At 52.1% G+C, this 14,959-nt stretch overlaps 1 protein-coding gene across 2 annotated transcripts in view; it reads right to left on the bottom strand.

Annotated features, from left to right (window-relative positions):
- The window catches only part of RASIP1 (Ras interacting protein 1), a 1,579,933-nt gene that overhangs the window by 1,258,194 nt on the left and 306,780 nt on the right, over positions 1-14,959 (bottom strand). The window lies entirely within an intron of this gene.

Raw genomic sequence — 14,959 nt, 5'->3', positions numbered from 1 at the left:
AGTTCGACGCTACAAGATGTGTATCGGTAACCATCGCAACCGATGCCGGAACCTCCGCTGTCAGCCGCTACTCAAGGTGTGGCGCCCTGGACCAGCCAGGGGCCACAGAGAACTACACCAACACACCCCACACTCCCGGTCAGGCACACCTAAGTCAGACAAAACCCTTGTTGCCTTCCTCCAGGGGCTGATGTTCACACCAGGGGGTGGGCCAGGCGGTTGGCCCCGCCCACCGAGGAGTACACAGTCCTGGAGGCGGGAAAAGGAGTGGAGTGTAGTTTGAGAGTGGAAAGTGGAAGGAAGGAAAGTGGCAGCTGAGCAGACAGAAGTTGGTCCGGGTGTGTGGCCCGGACGGATCAGCAAGGTTGGCAGACGGTGGTGACCGTCTGCAGGAGTGGCCTATCGGAGTTTACCGTAAGGACCGTGGACGGGCGGTGGCCCGGCGGTACCGGACCGGTACGCAAAGAGAAGTCAGCACCATCTGGCAGAGGCTTACGGACCCCGGCAAGGCTAGGAGTCACCGTGAATTTGCCAAATTCGTTAGTGAAGGGTACCTCCTGGGTTTCCCAGCAGCCAAGTCCCGACAGAAGGCAACAGTCCAACTGAGAGAGGGAAACACAGTCACCGCCAAGGCTAAAGTTCCCAGGGCCAGAGCCTGCGGGCAAAAGGGGCTCCTCCAGCCCATATCCAAGCTGGGGAGCGGGTTACCGGTGGGAACCCATTGGAACCGTTTACAGTACACAGGTGCAGGGAAAGGCAGTCACCATCAACCTGCCGGGAGAAACAACACCGCAGCCGTCTGTGGGACCCGTCCATCCAGCCGTGTGTTTTACCGAGAACTGTGTCCTCATCACTGGCTGAGTGAGTACCATCGTGCCGTGCGGCACAACGCTGCCCCCGCGACCCTGCACCTCACCAGGCCCCGTAACCCGCCTGTCATCCATCCCTACCCCATCACCGGGCCCCGGGACAACCAAACCCCTACCCACGGAGGGGAGAACTAACAACAAAGCTGCTCCCTGTCACCGCTCCCGGGATCCCCGTCTAGAGCAGCGGTGGTGTCACCAATATCACCGCAACCGTGGGTGACGTCACGGACAATAACCAAATCCCCACAATCACATCCCCACCCTTTTCACTCACGGGCGAGGAGCGCCACTCGAGTCCCCGGGATCCAGCCCACCGCTCGAGCCACCACCGAGCAGCGGCAGCCGCAGGAGCAGCAGCGGCCGGACCCGAGCAGTGGGAGAGCGCAGCGTCCCCTCCTCCGCCCGCGACAAAGGCAGCACGCTGACCAATCAGAGGCAAGTGGATCCTGCCTTTGACATCAGCGCTCTGGCAGCGGAAGTTCCTCCCTCGTTGCAATGGTTACCCGATATACATGCTGTACCGACGAACTGCAAGATCCAGGAGGCCGGCGAGGGAATGGAAGGTAAGGTGAGCATAATATGTGTGTGTGCGTGTGTGTTTGTGTGTGTGCGTGTGTGTTTGTACGTGTTTATACATGTGTTGAATGGAACAAGAGGGGACCAGGATGGGACATTTAACAAGTTGTGGAATGAAGTGTCTTCATTACAATGATTTCCTATGGGAAATCTTGCTTTGCTGAACGAGTAACTTGGTTAGCAAGCATACTCCCAGAACAGATTGTTCTCGTTAACCAAGGTTCCACTGTACTTAATTTCTGTTCACATTTTGGTTTCTGTGTTGCATGTGAAATTATTTTGATTCAATAAAAACTGTTTTGTAAGGTAAAGTATTTTTTTCTGATATGTAGATTACTGTTTAACCTCTTACCGACATTGGACGTACTGGGTACATCCTGTCTTATGTCGGTATACTTACTGCCAGCTGATTTGAACAGCTGACATGTGCGGCTCTCAGGCACGAGTGTATCAACGTTCCACTCGTGCATGTTAACCCCTTACACCGCGCTGTCAAAATGTTACATTGCGGTGTACATCCCAGCCGCAGTAAGCATTCACCCAACGCCATCGGAAGTCACGTGACGTGATCACATGGAGCCGATATTGCCATGGTAGCATAGGGTCATGTGATGACTCCTGCAGCTATCATGAGTCACTTCCTCTTACACCCGGCAGAGCGCCGTATAATGAGAGTAAGCAGCCTTTCTGCAGCCTTTGCAAATAGTAACAAAGCAGTACTCTAGCATGACCACTGAGGAAGGATTCTCCGGTCGTGATGGTTACTATACCCCCAAACTTAACCTAAAAATAACACACCGACTGCATGCGACTTGGTTAAACAAATTGGCCACAGCAGCCTTTATTACCTATTATTAACATACTAACACAAAGGGGGCGCCGTCCAACGGGCGACCCCAAACAAACAATAATAGGTAACACATAATAATAATAAACGGTACATGAAACCCTATGGAGGCCCGGTCCAGAAATCCTTTCCTACACCAATATCCCTGGCCGCAACACTCCGACCCAGAGATGAGGTATTAATCACCCCACGGATTAATACCCCCCAAACTTTGCAGAACCCCGTGCCTGCAATTTCCCGGAACCCAGAGACACCATACCAAGACAGTGCCTCTCGGTCCAGCTACCAAACCCTTACAACCGCTTCTGGACCAGACCTACCCCCGCTGCTGCGACAAAAGATACATCCCTTTTATAATAATTTCTTTTCTTTTTTTTTATTTTTTTTATTTTTTACTTTCCCCTTGTCTTTTTTTTTTTTTGAACATAGTTAAAACAAACTCACAAACACAAAAAGGGAGGGTGGGCGGGAATCTGTCGCCGTCCGGAATCCAAAAGGGGAGGTAAGACCCTCCTTCATCACTTTTATACTCCCCCCCCCCTCCCCTACAGGGATCCTTTCTCCACCAATCCCTTATATCTTCCCATAATGCCCCTCACTATAACTTTATTAACCCCTCACTCCCTCCCTTCCCTCTGGTCATGTCGCCCCCCCCCCCCCTATGGGGTCCATGGCTTTCTTGACCACTGAGGAAGGATTCTCCGGTCGTGATGGTTACTATACCCCCAAACTTAACCTAAAAATAACACACCGACTGCATGCGACTTGGTTAAACAAATTGGCCACAGCAGCCTTTATTACCTATTATTAACATACTAACACAAAGGGGGCGCCGTCCAACGGGCGACCCCAAACACACAATAATAGGTAACACATAATGATAATAAACGGTACATGAAACCCTATGTAGGCCCGGTCCAGAAACCCTTTCCTACACCAATATCCCTGGCCGCAACACTCCGACCCAGAGATGAGGTATTAATCACCCCACGGATTAATACCCCCCAAACTTTGCAGAACCCCGTGCCTGCAATTTCCCGGAACCCAGAGACACCATACCAAGACAGTGCCTCTCGGTCCAGCTACCAAACCCTTACAACCGCTTCTGGACCAGACCTACCCCCGCCACAGGACAGGACACATGACACCTTACGTGGCCTGGACCCGCCACACACCCAAGGCTTGCTCCACACCATCCCGCAAACCCAGGGCCCATAAATCAGAACCAATGTCGTTAAGATGAACCCCATCACCCCTCCGAAACTGCCACTTCGGCGATTCCAGGTCCACATGCCTCACCACCAAACCGTCGTTTCTCCGCACGAAACGCGCAACCACCCTGTTCACTTGTGCCCGGGCGCGATCAATCTTCTCAACCGACCGAGCCCCCCTCCACCATAATCTGGCCACAATATCCGACCACACCACTATCAAGCCCGGATACCTTGCCCATAAATGCAGTAGGTCAATCTTAATGTCCCTAATGAGATCGCGGGATGCCCGCGAACCCAGGTCATTCCCCCCCACGTGTAAAACCAACACGTTCGGAGGTCTGTCCATCCTGCAATAATATTCAAATTCCGGCACGACCCTGCTCCATTCCATGCCACGCACTCCAATCCATTTGATTGATGCCAGCGATCTGTCCACACCCAACTGCCGACCATTCGGGCGAGCGTCGGCCCGACGGGCCCCCCAGAAAACGAACGAGTGCCCCAGGATCCAGATCAGACACACTCCTACAATAAAGGAAACAATTTTAACAAACAACACCAGCATTCCAGATTGCAACAAAGAACAACAAAACCCAACGGCAGAACCACAAAACTACAACCAGAGCCCTCAACGAGATAATAACTGTGGGCGCACATAACCACGAAAACGAGAGGACTCCCACCGACCAATCCGTCTCACCATGTCATCTCCAAGGCCCCAATGAGAAGCCTCAGTAGCCGCCCCAATCCTGAACGAATGTGACCCGTAATCCTCTGGGCGCTCACCCGCCCAGTGCAGGCAACTCCTCAGCACTGCCACAAACTGGTAACGAGACAACCAGGCCCCGTCCTCGTGACGTAGCAGCGGGCCCGGAAGACCGCCCCGCAGACCACAAAACTTACTCACCAACTGCACCGGGCACAAGCCATCCCCTTGCACCGCATACAACACTACTAACCTGCCTCGACCCATCTGGTCCGTCTTGGACCGCCGAAGCCGACACTCCACTCTCTGTCCCACTACCGACACATCCTCGAATAGCAAACCACCCCCACTAACCCTTGACGGGCTCACCAATTCTCCTATCCGAAAAGCCCCAAAAAAGCTAACACAAAAGCCGTTTCAAACAACAGCGTCTCATACGCTGAGACACAAATTCCCTGCAAACCATCCACCAAACGCCGTAACAAGTCCAACGAAATGGGCCGCCTAGTGTCCCGCACCTTCACCCCTTTCCGAAAACCTTTCAATGCCTGCCTTACCCGGAAGTCCCGTGAAACGTCCTGCTCACCCCTAACCTTTAACCAAAAGGCCACGGCCGCCACCCTAAGCGCCACAGCCGACGCTGACCTCCCAGCCCTAAAATCCTCACTCACCAGTGCCAAGAGCGCCAATAAATAATCCACCCGCCCGTTACCAAACATCTCACCCAGCACCGCCTGCCACTCAACCCACACTTTAGCATAACGGCACCAAGTCACCTCGGTCACCGAATTCCTAATCAAACCCGCAATCACTGCCTTACCAGGCTCCACAATTCCTCTGGGCACACCGCTCCGATCTCGTCTGCCCCCGGCAGCAACTCCCGAAACCTGTGGAACTGAAAACGAGATTAAGCGTCAGCCACCCCGTTATCAACCCCCGGCACATGCTTTGCAACCACATGAATATTCCACAGCAAACACTTGAGCACCAAATGCCGCAAATATGCCACTACCGGTCCAGATTTCGCTGACAAGCTGTTTATTGCATGTACAACTGCCTGATTATCGCAATGAAAGCACACTTTACGTCCCGAAAATTGCGACCCCCACAACTCCACCGCCACCACAATTGGAAACAACTCTAGCAGGGCCAGATTTTTTACCAGGCCACCCTGTCGCCAATCCTCGGGCCACCTTCCCACACACCAATGACCCTGAAAAATGGCGCCGAAACCCGCCGACCCGGCCGCATCCGTATACAGTTCTAGAGCATCATTGGGCACCACCTTCTTCAACCACAGAGTGCGGCCGTTAAAATGCCGCAAGATGACGTCCCAAACCAACAAATCTGCCTTGATCTCCCTCGTGACCCGCACAAAATGCGCCGAGGACCATACGCCTGCCGTAGCTGTCGCCAACCTCCTGGCGAAAACACGCCCCATCGGCATAATCCTGCATGCAAAATTCAGCTTTCCAAGCAAAGACTGTACCACCTTAAGCCGCACTTTTTTTGCTGCCATCATGGCTGCAACCGCATTCCGCAAATCCACAATCTTGTCCTCTGGCAACCTACATTCCATGGCCAGCGAGTCGATTTCAATCCCCAGGAACCGCATAACCGGCGCCGGCCCCTCCGTTTTTTCCTGCGCCAAAGGGATCCCGAAACGATCCGCCACTCTCTGCAAGGCGAACAACAAACCAGCGCAAACCACGGAACCCGCCGGACCAACACACAGAAAATCATCCAAATAATGAATAATGGATGACAAGCCAGACACGTCCCGCACCACCCACTCAACAAAGGAGCTAAAAGCCTCAAAATATGAACAAGAAATCGAACAGCCCATGGGCAAACAACGATCAACATAAAACTTCCCGTTCCACCAGCAACCCAGAAGGTGCTGACTCTCCGGATGCACCGGCAACAAACGAAACGCCGATTCTACATCCGCCTTTGCTATCAATGCACCGTGTCCCGCCGCCCGTACCAAGTCCAGCGCTTTGTCGAACGAGACGTAGTACACCGCCGACAATTCCGGCGCAATGCCGTCATTCACAGACGACCCCTCCGGAAATGAAAGATGATGAATGAGCCGAAATTTATTCGGCTCCTTCTTTGGCACCACCCCCAGCGGGGACACCACCAAATTACTGCACGGAGGGCTCTCAAATGGGCCCCCCATCCTGCCCAGCTCAACCTCTTTACCCAACTTCTCACCCACAACCATAGGGTGGTCCCTTGCCGACCGTAAGTTACGACAAACCGGAGGCAATGCCTCAACCACCGACGGAATCCGAAAACTGTACAAAAAAACAAACCGCAAAAGCGACGCCGCTGCCCTGTCCGGATACCTACTTAAAAACGGCGCCATCGCCTCTATTTTCACCGGCGTCCTCCCTTTTACCAGACCCGTCCCCGGCCTTGCCTCTCCCTTTCTTAAAACATTTGGACAAACTATCTCCCCCCCCCGCAGCCGGAGCACTCATGCTTGAACCTACACGCTGCACCAAATTTGCACTGGCCTTCGTTAAATTGCCAGCACAATCCCTTTTTCTGGATCCCCGAGGGCCCGGCTCCCGTTCCCCCGGCACCGCCACGAAAGGGCTGGCTCGGGGCCGCCATTAAGCGCATCCATAAGGAAATGTCCTTATGATCCCACCGCATGCCTGGCCGCAACGCCTTCCGCTGCCTCAACTGCTCATCATAAGGCAGCCATGCCAAGCCCCCGTACGTGCGATACGCCTCCCCGATCGCATCCATATAGCCAAATAGAGCCGAGCAGTGCTCCGGCTCCTTTTCCCCTACGACGCTAGCCAAAATTGCGAACGCCTGCAACCAATTGGAAAAGGAACGAGGAATGAGCCTATAACGGCGTTTTTCTTCCTCCTCTTTTTCCTTCTTGGAATCGCTCGGCTTCACCTTGTCCAGGTTAAATTTTTCCAGGGGTAGTAAGGAAAATATCTCCACATACTCCCCTTTCCAAATTTTTTCCCTCACCTCTTTTTTGAGGTGCGCCCCTAGCGGTCCCTCAAAGCACATATACACCTCGCTCTTAGCCCTATCATCCAGCCGCACCACCTCATCCTCCTTTTCCTTCTCCTTTTCTCCCGCCTTATCGCCTGCAATCTCCACTACTCCGCTACCCACACCCGCCCCCACCGGCGCCTTCTCGCCGCTAGCCGCCGCTGCGCCATCCACCGCCGACCCCGTCCAGGCCGCCGCCGCCGGCGCTCGCGCTAAACCCTGCAAAAGCCCCAGCAACTGGCTAAGCAAAGCTGACCCCTCTGGCGCTGCCGTGCCCGCAGCCACCTCCCCAACCCCAGCACCCCGCGCCGCAAGCAATGCCGAATCCACGGCTAGCTCACCCGACCGTGACGCGGAGATAGAATTCGATACTGCGATGTCGTCCGCCATCGGCTCCTCTAATTCATCCCCCGACCTGAGGGCTCCTTCTTCCTCCTCACTGTAGCCGTCCTCCACCGTCCCAGCTCCAGAGGACGCAGCCGATGCGTCCCCTCCACCACAGCCACCCTCCTGGGCAGCCGCGGTGGGCGTCCTCTGCTTTCTGTGCGGTGACAGCCCACAAGACCGTCCTGTCCCCTGGGCCGCCACCGACCGAGTCCTCTTCCTGGAGGAGCCTCTCCCCAAGCTCAGGGGGCTCCCCACCGCCGGTTCCTGCCCTCCAGGGCCTCCGACCGAGACCTCCCGCTGTGTCCTCCCCCGCCCGAGGGAGACCGCGGCTGCCGGGCGCAGTGCTGATGACCTGAGGGACCTGGCGGTCCCTGCGGGGCTCCCGCCATCCCTCCCGCCCTCCGCAGCCGTACAGGTATCCGGGTGGCGCCTGCCCACACCGGTCCCCCTGCTGGCTGCCCGCGCCCGGCCCCCCCATCGTCCTCGGGGGGTACTGCTGGCCTCAATCACAAGCCGGGCACGCTCCTGTCCAGAAGCAGCCGCCGGGACGTGCCCCACCGCCGGGGGCCCGGCGTCCAGAGCCGGCCCCAGGCTGGACACGCCCCCTCTCCGTGCCTCCGGTTCACGCTGGGCACGGCCCAGTTCCCGGGCTGCCGCCGGCCTGTCAAATTTAGCCCGAGGCCAGGGACCGGAAGTAGGCCCCAGGCCTGGCCCGCCTCCATCCAGGCCACCGCTGGCCTCATTCCATCGCCGGGGTCGCTCCCGGCCGGGAGACGCCGCTGGGCTCTGCACTCCAGCCCGAGGCATGACATCGGAAGAAGGCCCCGGGCTGGCCACGCCCCTTTCTCGGTTGCCGCGGCCTCGCCGGAGATTCCTCCCGGCGGCCGGGGCAGACGCTGGGAGCTGCTGCCGCCCGCCCCGCCGCGGAGGGCCCCGATGGGGGCTCTCGCTGGGCCTCCTCGCCCCCCTTGCGCCCGGAGAGTACCTGAGCGGGGGCCTGGAACGCCGCCCGCGGCTGGAGGGGGAGCGAGGGGCAGGTGCCGATGGGGAAACCCAGGCAGCCCTGACGTGGGACTGCACTGCCTGGGCCCCGTGCACCGCCATCGCCGCTCTGATCAGCCTGTTCAACTCCTGGAAGTCCGCCATGCTGGTTCCTAGGTCCTGGTCCTGGGTCTCCAATCTGTCGCCGTCCGGAATCCAAAGGGGAGGTAAGACCCTCCTTCATCACTTTTATACTCCCCCCCCCTCCCCTACAGGGATCCTTTCTCCACCAATCCCTTATATCTTCCCATAATGCCCCTCACTATAACTTTATTAACCCCTCACTCCCTCCCATCCCTCTGGTCATGTCGCCCCCCCCCCCTATGGGGTCCATGGCTTTCTTTTACTGCTGCCTGATACACTAAACACACTGGTCCTGTTTCCACAAGGATTCACAGCCTGGCTTGTGGCGTCCACATCAGCCAAATTAATATGTTGCAAGTAACCTTTGCAAATACAAAGCAGGGCTCTACCATTTTGTGCTGCTTTATACACTAAATGCACCGTTCCTGTTTCTACAATATTTAGGGGTTTACAGCCTGACTTGAGCCGTCCGGATCAGCCACATTAATACATTGCTAGTGTCCTTTGCAAAATACAAAGCAGGGCTCTACCCTTTTGTGCTGCCTTATACACTAAACACACCGTTCCTGTTTCCACAATATTTAGGGGTTCACAGCCTGACTGTGCTGTTCGTCCACATCAGCCACATTAGTACATTGCAACTGGCCTTCGCAAATGCAAAGCAGGACTCTACCCTTTTGTGCTGCCTGATACACTAAATGTAAAGTTCCTGTTTTCACAATATTTAGGAGTTCCCAGCCTGGGTTGTGCCGTCCACATCAGCCACATTAATATGCTGCTAGGGGGGCTTGCCAAATACAAAGCAGTACTTCTAGCATTTTGTTCTGTCTGATACACTAAACGAACCTCTCCTTATATGCCTTGGAGGTGCTGGCCTGCCCGGCTGCGCGGCTGCTAGTGTGATGTCAAAGCATTTTTTTCAGCTGGGCCAGAGGTGGCCCAGTAACATATATTTGGGAGTGACTGCTCTTACTTATACATTTGGGTGGTCCCTCCCTCATTGAGACTCAGATAGTGGAATTCATATTCCATAGCATATTACAATGTACCCATTGTAGTGTTGTGCTTTACCCTCCTCCTTCATGTCATTCTGCAGGCCTCAATTCAGGTTTTCAGAGGGCCATCAGTTGTTCATCCACAGTAATTGTAAATTGTTATCGAATATGTATCTCCTATCTCAGTCACAATGTGGGAAAGCTTGTGACAATGGTTTTCAATGACAAATACTAGTTTGTTAGGACTACTGTCCTGGTTTGTTCAGTGCACGATGTGCATTGTTTACAAAAATTAGCCCTATAGCCTGTGTCATGGTTGACGCAGAGGTCACCATCACAAAGGCCTCCAATGACAAATAGTAGTTAGGCTGGAGTAGGAGTACTGTCCTGGTTTGTGCACCACTGCACAATGTGCATAGTGTTTACAAAAATTAGCCCTATGGCCTGAGTCATGATTGATCCAGGAAGGAAACAGCTTTATATGGGAAGGGGTGGACGATAAAAGCAGCAGTCAAAAATCAACATCTTGGGCGAATTTAGTTTGGCTTGCTTTCATCTGGAGGGATTACAAACTGTGGAGAAATCCAGTACTGGTGGAATTTTATCAGAGTAAGTATGTCTGCATGTTCTAGGGAGAAGCGTGTGTGCCTATCAGTGATGATTGCCCCAGCAGAACTGAAAACACGCTCTGACATCACAGAAGCAGCCGGGCAGACCAGCACCTCCAAGGAGAATAATGGGAGGTTGGGCCAAGTGTGCAGCTTGGACAACCAATAATTAAAGGGAACTGAAACATCAGAAAGGATGCAGGTATGGTCACTTAAGTACCCCTTGACCATGTTGTGCACCTTCTCCCTCCTTGGCATTGTTACAGGCACAAATAACCCTTGCTGATGTGCTGGTTTATTGAAAATGGCCCAGTTTGTGCACATTTTCCCCCCACCTCTGTTAACCTGATGTTCGTGTCTCTCCCCATTAATCCTTGATGTTGAAAAGAGTTGGTAACTCTGCCGCCATCGTCGTTGTCTGAGGGTGATGTTTTAAGCAACTGATCTACAAAGCCCCTCTTGAATTCTTCCATTATGCAACCCTTTGGTGACTCCAAAAGGAGAGAAGGAAATTTCTCCTTGTGCCGTGGGGTCCAGAAAGGTGGCTAACTAGTATAGGTTGTTGGATAAAATGTGTATTCTGCGAGGGTCTTGCCACAGACACTTACACATGAACTGTGCCATGTGGGCCAAGCTGCAAACAGGCAAAGGTTCTGTGTCTCCACCAGGAGGAACAATACGCATCCTCTCCTCATGTTGACTCGCCTCCTCCACCTCTTCCTCTCCAGCCCATCTATGCTGGACAGACATGAAGCTGGGGTTGAAAGTCCCCTGTGTAGCATTGGGAGTTTCCTTAGTAGCACATAAAAACAAGTCCTTTCCCTTCTCATCCTTCTCATCCACCTCATCATCATCATCCAATGTTGCCTCAGAATAATCGCTGGGTTGGGTGTATCACCCAATGGTTAATCTGGCTCCATAGCCACATGCTGGAAACTCCTAGCTTCCTCTGTGAGATTATGCAGTGATTGTTTCAAGAGACACAGCAGTGGGATGGTTAAGCTGATAGCCTGATCACCGCTCATGAGCTTGGTGCAGTACTCAAAGTTTTAAAGAACCTCACAAATGTCAGCAATCCACACCCACTTGACAATTGTTCTGTGTGGTGGCTGACTGTCAGTCTGACGGGCAAGTTGAAACTGGTATTCAGCTACTGCCCTCTGTTGCTCACTAAAGCGGTCTTTACATGCTGTGATCTCGCTAGCGAGATCGCAAGCGATCGTACCTGCCCCTGTCGGTTGTGCGACACGGGCAACCTCGCTTACCCCCGTCACATGGACTTACCTGCCCTGCGCGACCCGCCTCCTTCCTAAGGGGGCGAGTCGTGCGACATCACAGCAACGTCACATGGCAGGCTCCCAATAGAAGCGGAGGGGCGGAGATGAGCGGGGCGTAAACATCCCGCCCACCTTCTTCCTTCCGCATTGCCGGTGGAGACAGGTAAGGAGATGTTCCTCGCTCCTGTGGTGTCACACACAGCGATGTGTGCTGCCTCAGGAACGAGGAACAACATCGTTAATGAGAAGAAAACAATTTTTTTGTTTCAGGAATACCTCTCCGCGGCAAACGATTTTGGCTGCTTTTGCGATCGTTTAAGGTCACACATAAGTGTTACACGCTGCGATATCGTTAATGACGCTGGATGTTCGTCACAACGTGACCCCGCCGATAATTCATTACCGATATCGTAGCGTGTAAAGCCCGCTTTATTGTTGCCAACATAAGATATGTACTGTAGAGTTGCACCGCGGAGGCAGGTCGTACATGAGTCGATGACTTGGCAAATTCAAGCGCTTTTGCAGCACTGTAAGACCAGCAAAAGAAGTAGAGGAATGGAGGAAATGAGCGTTAGTATGGCACACCTTCTCAAGTGAACATGAGCTTATAAATTGCATGTACACCAACTCATACTCTGGCTCATTTTTTTTATTTCCCTTCTCAAGTAGGTACGGCAAGTTAGGGTATGTTTTGAGAAATTTCTGAACAACCATGTTCAGCACGTGAGCCATGCATGGCACATGTACCAGCTTGCCGACCTTTAAAGCTGCCACCATGTTAAGCCCATTATTGCAGACAACCAAACCGGGTTGGAGGTGCAGCGAGGAGAGCCACTGATCGGTCTGTTCTTTTATACATTGCCACAGCTCTGCTGCAGTGTGTGGTTTCTGACCTTAGCAGCTAAATCAGCTTCAGCAGCCCGTTTTTGTCAATTTGACAATGCATTGCTGCACAGCTCTCTGCATGGCAGTGATAGGGAGGCTAATTCAGCAGAGGATGAGGAGCAGGAGGAGTAGGAGGAGAGACAGGAAGTGGCATATGATGAATTGGAAACGCTGGTAGAAGTTGGGCTCGCTATTCTTGGTGTGGGTAGAATGTGTGATTTTCCAGTTTGCGACATTGTCACAGCCTCCATAAGGTTCACCCAGTGTGCCATGACATATATGTATCGTCCCTGTCCACAACAAGTTGTCCACATGTCTGTTGTTAGGTGGACCTTCAAGGTTATGGCTTTGGTCAGAGCACGGTTGAGATTATTTAACACATGCGAAATCACTAAGGTTGACAAATCTCCGGGCCCGGATGGCATACACCCCAGAGTACTACAGGAATTGAGTTCTGTGATAGATAGACCATTATTTTTAATCTTCTCAGATTCCTTAATAACAGGGTCGGTACCGCAGGACTGGCGCATAGCAAATGTGGTGCCAATATTCAAAAAGGGGACAAAAACTGAGCCGGGAAATTATAGGCCGGTAAGTTTAACCTCTACGGTTGGTAAAATCCTTGAGGGTTTCTTGAGAGATGCTATACTGGAGTATCTCAAGAAAAATAACCTTATGACAGAGTATCAACATGGGTTTATGAGGGATCGATCCTGTCAAACTAATTTGATCAGCTTCTATGAAGAGGTAAGTTCAAGCCTGGACCAGGGAAATGCAGTGGATGTTGTGTATATGGACTTTTCAAAAGCTTTTGATACGGTGCCACACAAAAGGTTGGTACATAAAATGAGAATAATGGGGATAGTGGAAAATATGTGTAACTGGGTTAAAAACTGGCTCAGTGATAGGAAACAAAGGGTGGTTATTAATGGTACGTACTCGGACTGGGTCTCAGTTCATAGTGGGGTACCACAGGGGTCAGTATTGGGCCCGCTTCTTTTCAACATATTTATAAATGACCTTGTTGGGGGCATGCGGAGTAGAATTTCAATATTTGCAGATGATACTAAACTCTGCAGGGTAATCAATACAGAGGAGGATAATTTTATATTACAGGGAGATTTATGTAAATTGGAGGATTGGGCTGAGAAGTGGCAATTGAAGTTTAATGTAGATAAATGTAAGGTCATGCACTTGGGTAGAGCAAATAACATTTATGATTATGTACTTAATTGTAGAACACTGGGTAAAACAGACACAGAAAAAGACTTGGGTGTATGGGTGGATGGTAAACTTCACTTTAGTGGACAGTGTCAGGCAGCTGCTGCCAGGGCTAATAAAATAATGGGATGTATTAAAAGAGGTATAAGTGTTCATGAAAAAAATATAGTTCTACCTCTGTACAAGTCACTAGTGCGACCGCACGTAGAATACTGTGTACAATTCTGGTCACCGATATATAAGAAGGACATAGCTGAACTGGAGAGGGTGCAAAGAAGAGCGACCAAGATTATTAGAGGAATGGGGGGGCTGCAATACGAAGACAGGTTATTAAACTTGGGGTTATTTAGTCTGGAAAAACGAAGGCTTAGGGGAGATCTAATCACAATGTATAAATATATGAGGGGACAGTACAGAGACCTTTCCAAAGATCTATTTACACCTAGGCCTGCGACTGGAACACGGGGGCATCCGCTACGTCTTGAGGAAAGAAGGTTTAATCATAATCACAGACGAGGATTCTTTACTGTACGAGCAGTGAGACTATGGAATTCTCTGCCGCATGATGTTGTAATGAGTGATTCACTACTAACATTTAAGCAGAGCCTGGATGCCTTTCTTGAAAAATTTAATATAACCAGTTATGTATATTAGATTTTATGACAGGGTATTGATCCAGGGAACTAGTCTGATTGCCGGATGTGGAGTCAGGAAGGAAATTTTTTCCCCATTGGAACTTGTTTGCCACATTGGGGTTTTTTGCCTTCCTCTGGATCAACATGTTAGGCTACGGGTTGAACTAGATGGACTTAGAGTCTCCCTTCAACCTTAAAACTATGATACTATGATGATACATGCTAGTGTAACGCAGGGACAGCACACTGGGCAAAATAGTGGCGGGTGAGAACACAGTATCATTGGGCAGCCACAGCCAAGAGATCACAGAAACACTATGTTCCCACTAGCCTAAACGGCAACATCTCCACGGTTACCAATTTGGCAATGTGCAAGTTTAGGTTTCTAGACTGTAGGTATGTAGCACCCATGGGGCAAAGGGTTGTAGTACTCATCACCGGGCTGGTGATGTCGGGTCAGGGGGATGTCACTGGTGGCCATTTGCCCAGTTTCATGGCCCCAAAGTTTACAATAAAGACGGGGGGAAGATGATGAAGGTTTGTCTCGTGACGCCACCTGCAGTACGTGGCCAGGGAATAGACGCCGCTGC

The sequence above is a fragment of the Anomaloglossus baeobatrachus genome, chromosome 11, assembly GCF_048569485.1.
Source record: "Anomaloglossus baeobatrachus isolate aAnoBae1 chromosome 11, aAnoBae1.hap1, whole genome shotgun sequence".
In the NCBI taxonomy this organism is placed as follows: domain Eukaryota; kingdom Metazoa; phylum Chordata; class Amphibia; order Anura; family Aromobatidae; genus Anomaloglossus; species Anomaloglossus baeobatrachus.
This window is presented reverse-complemented; position numbering and strand designations above follow the sequence as displayed.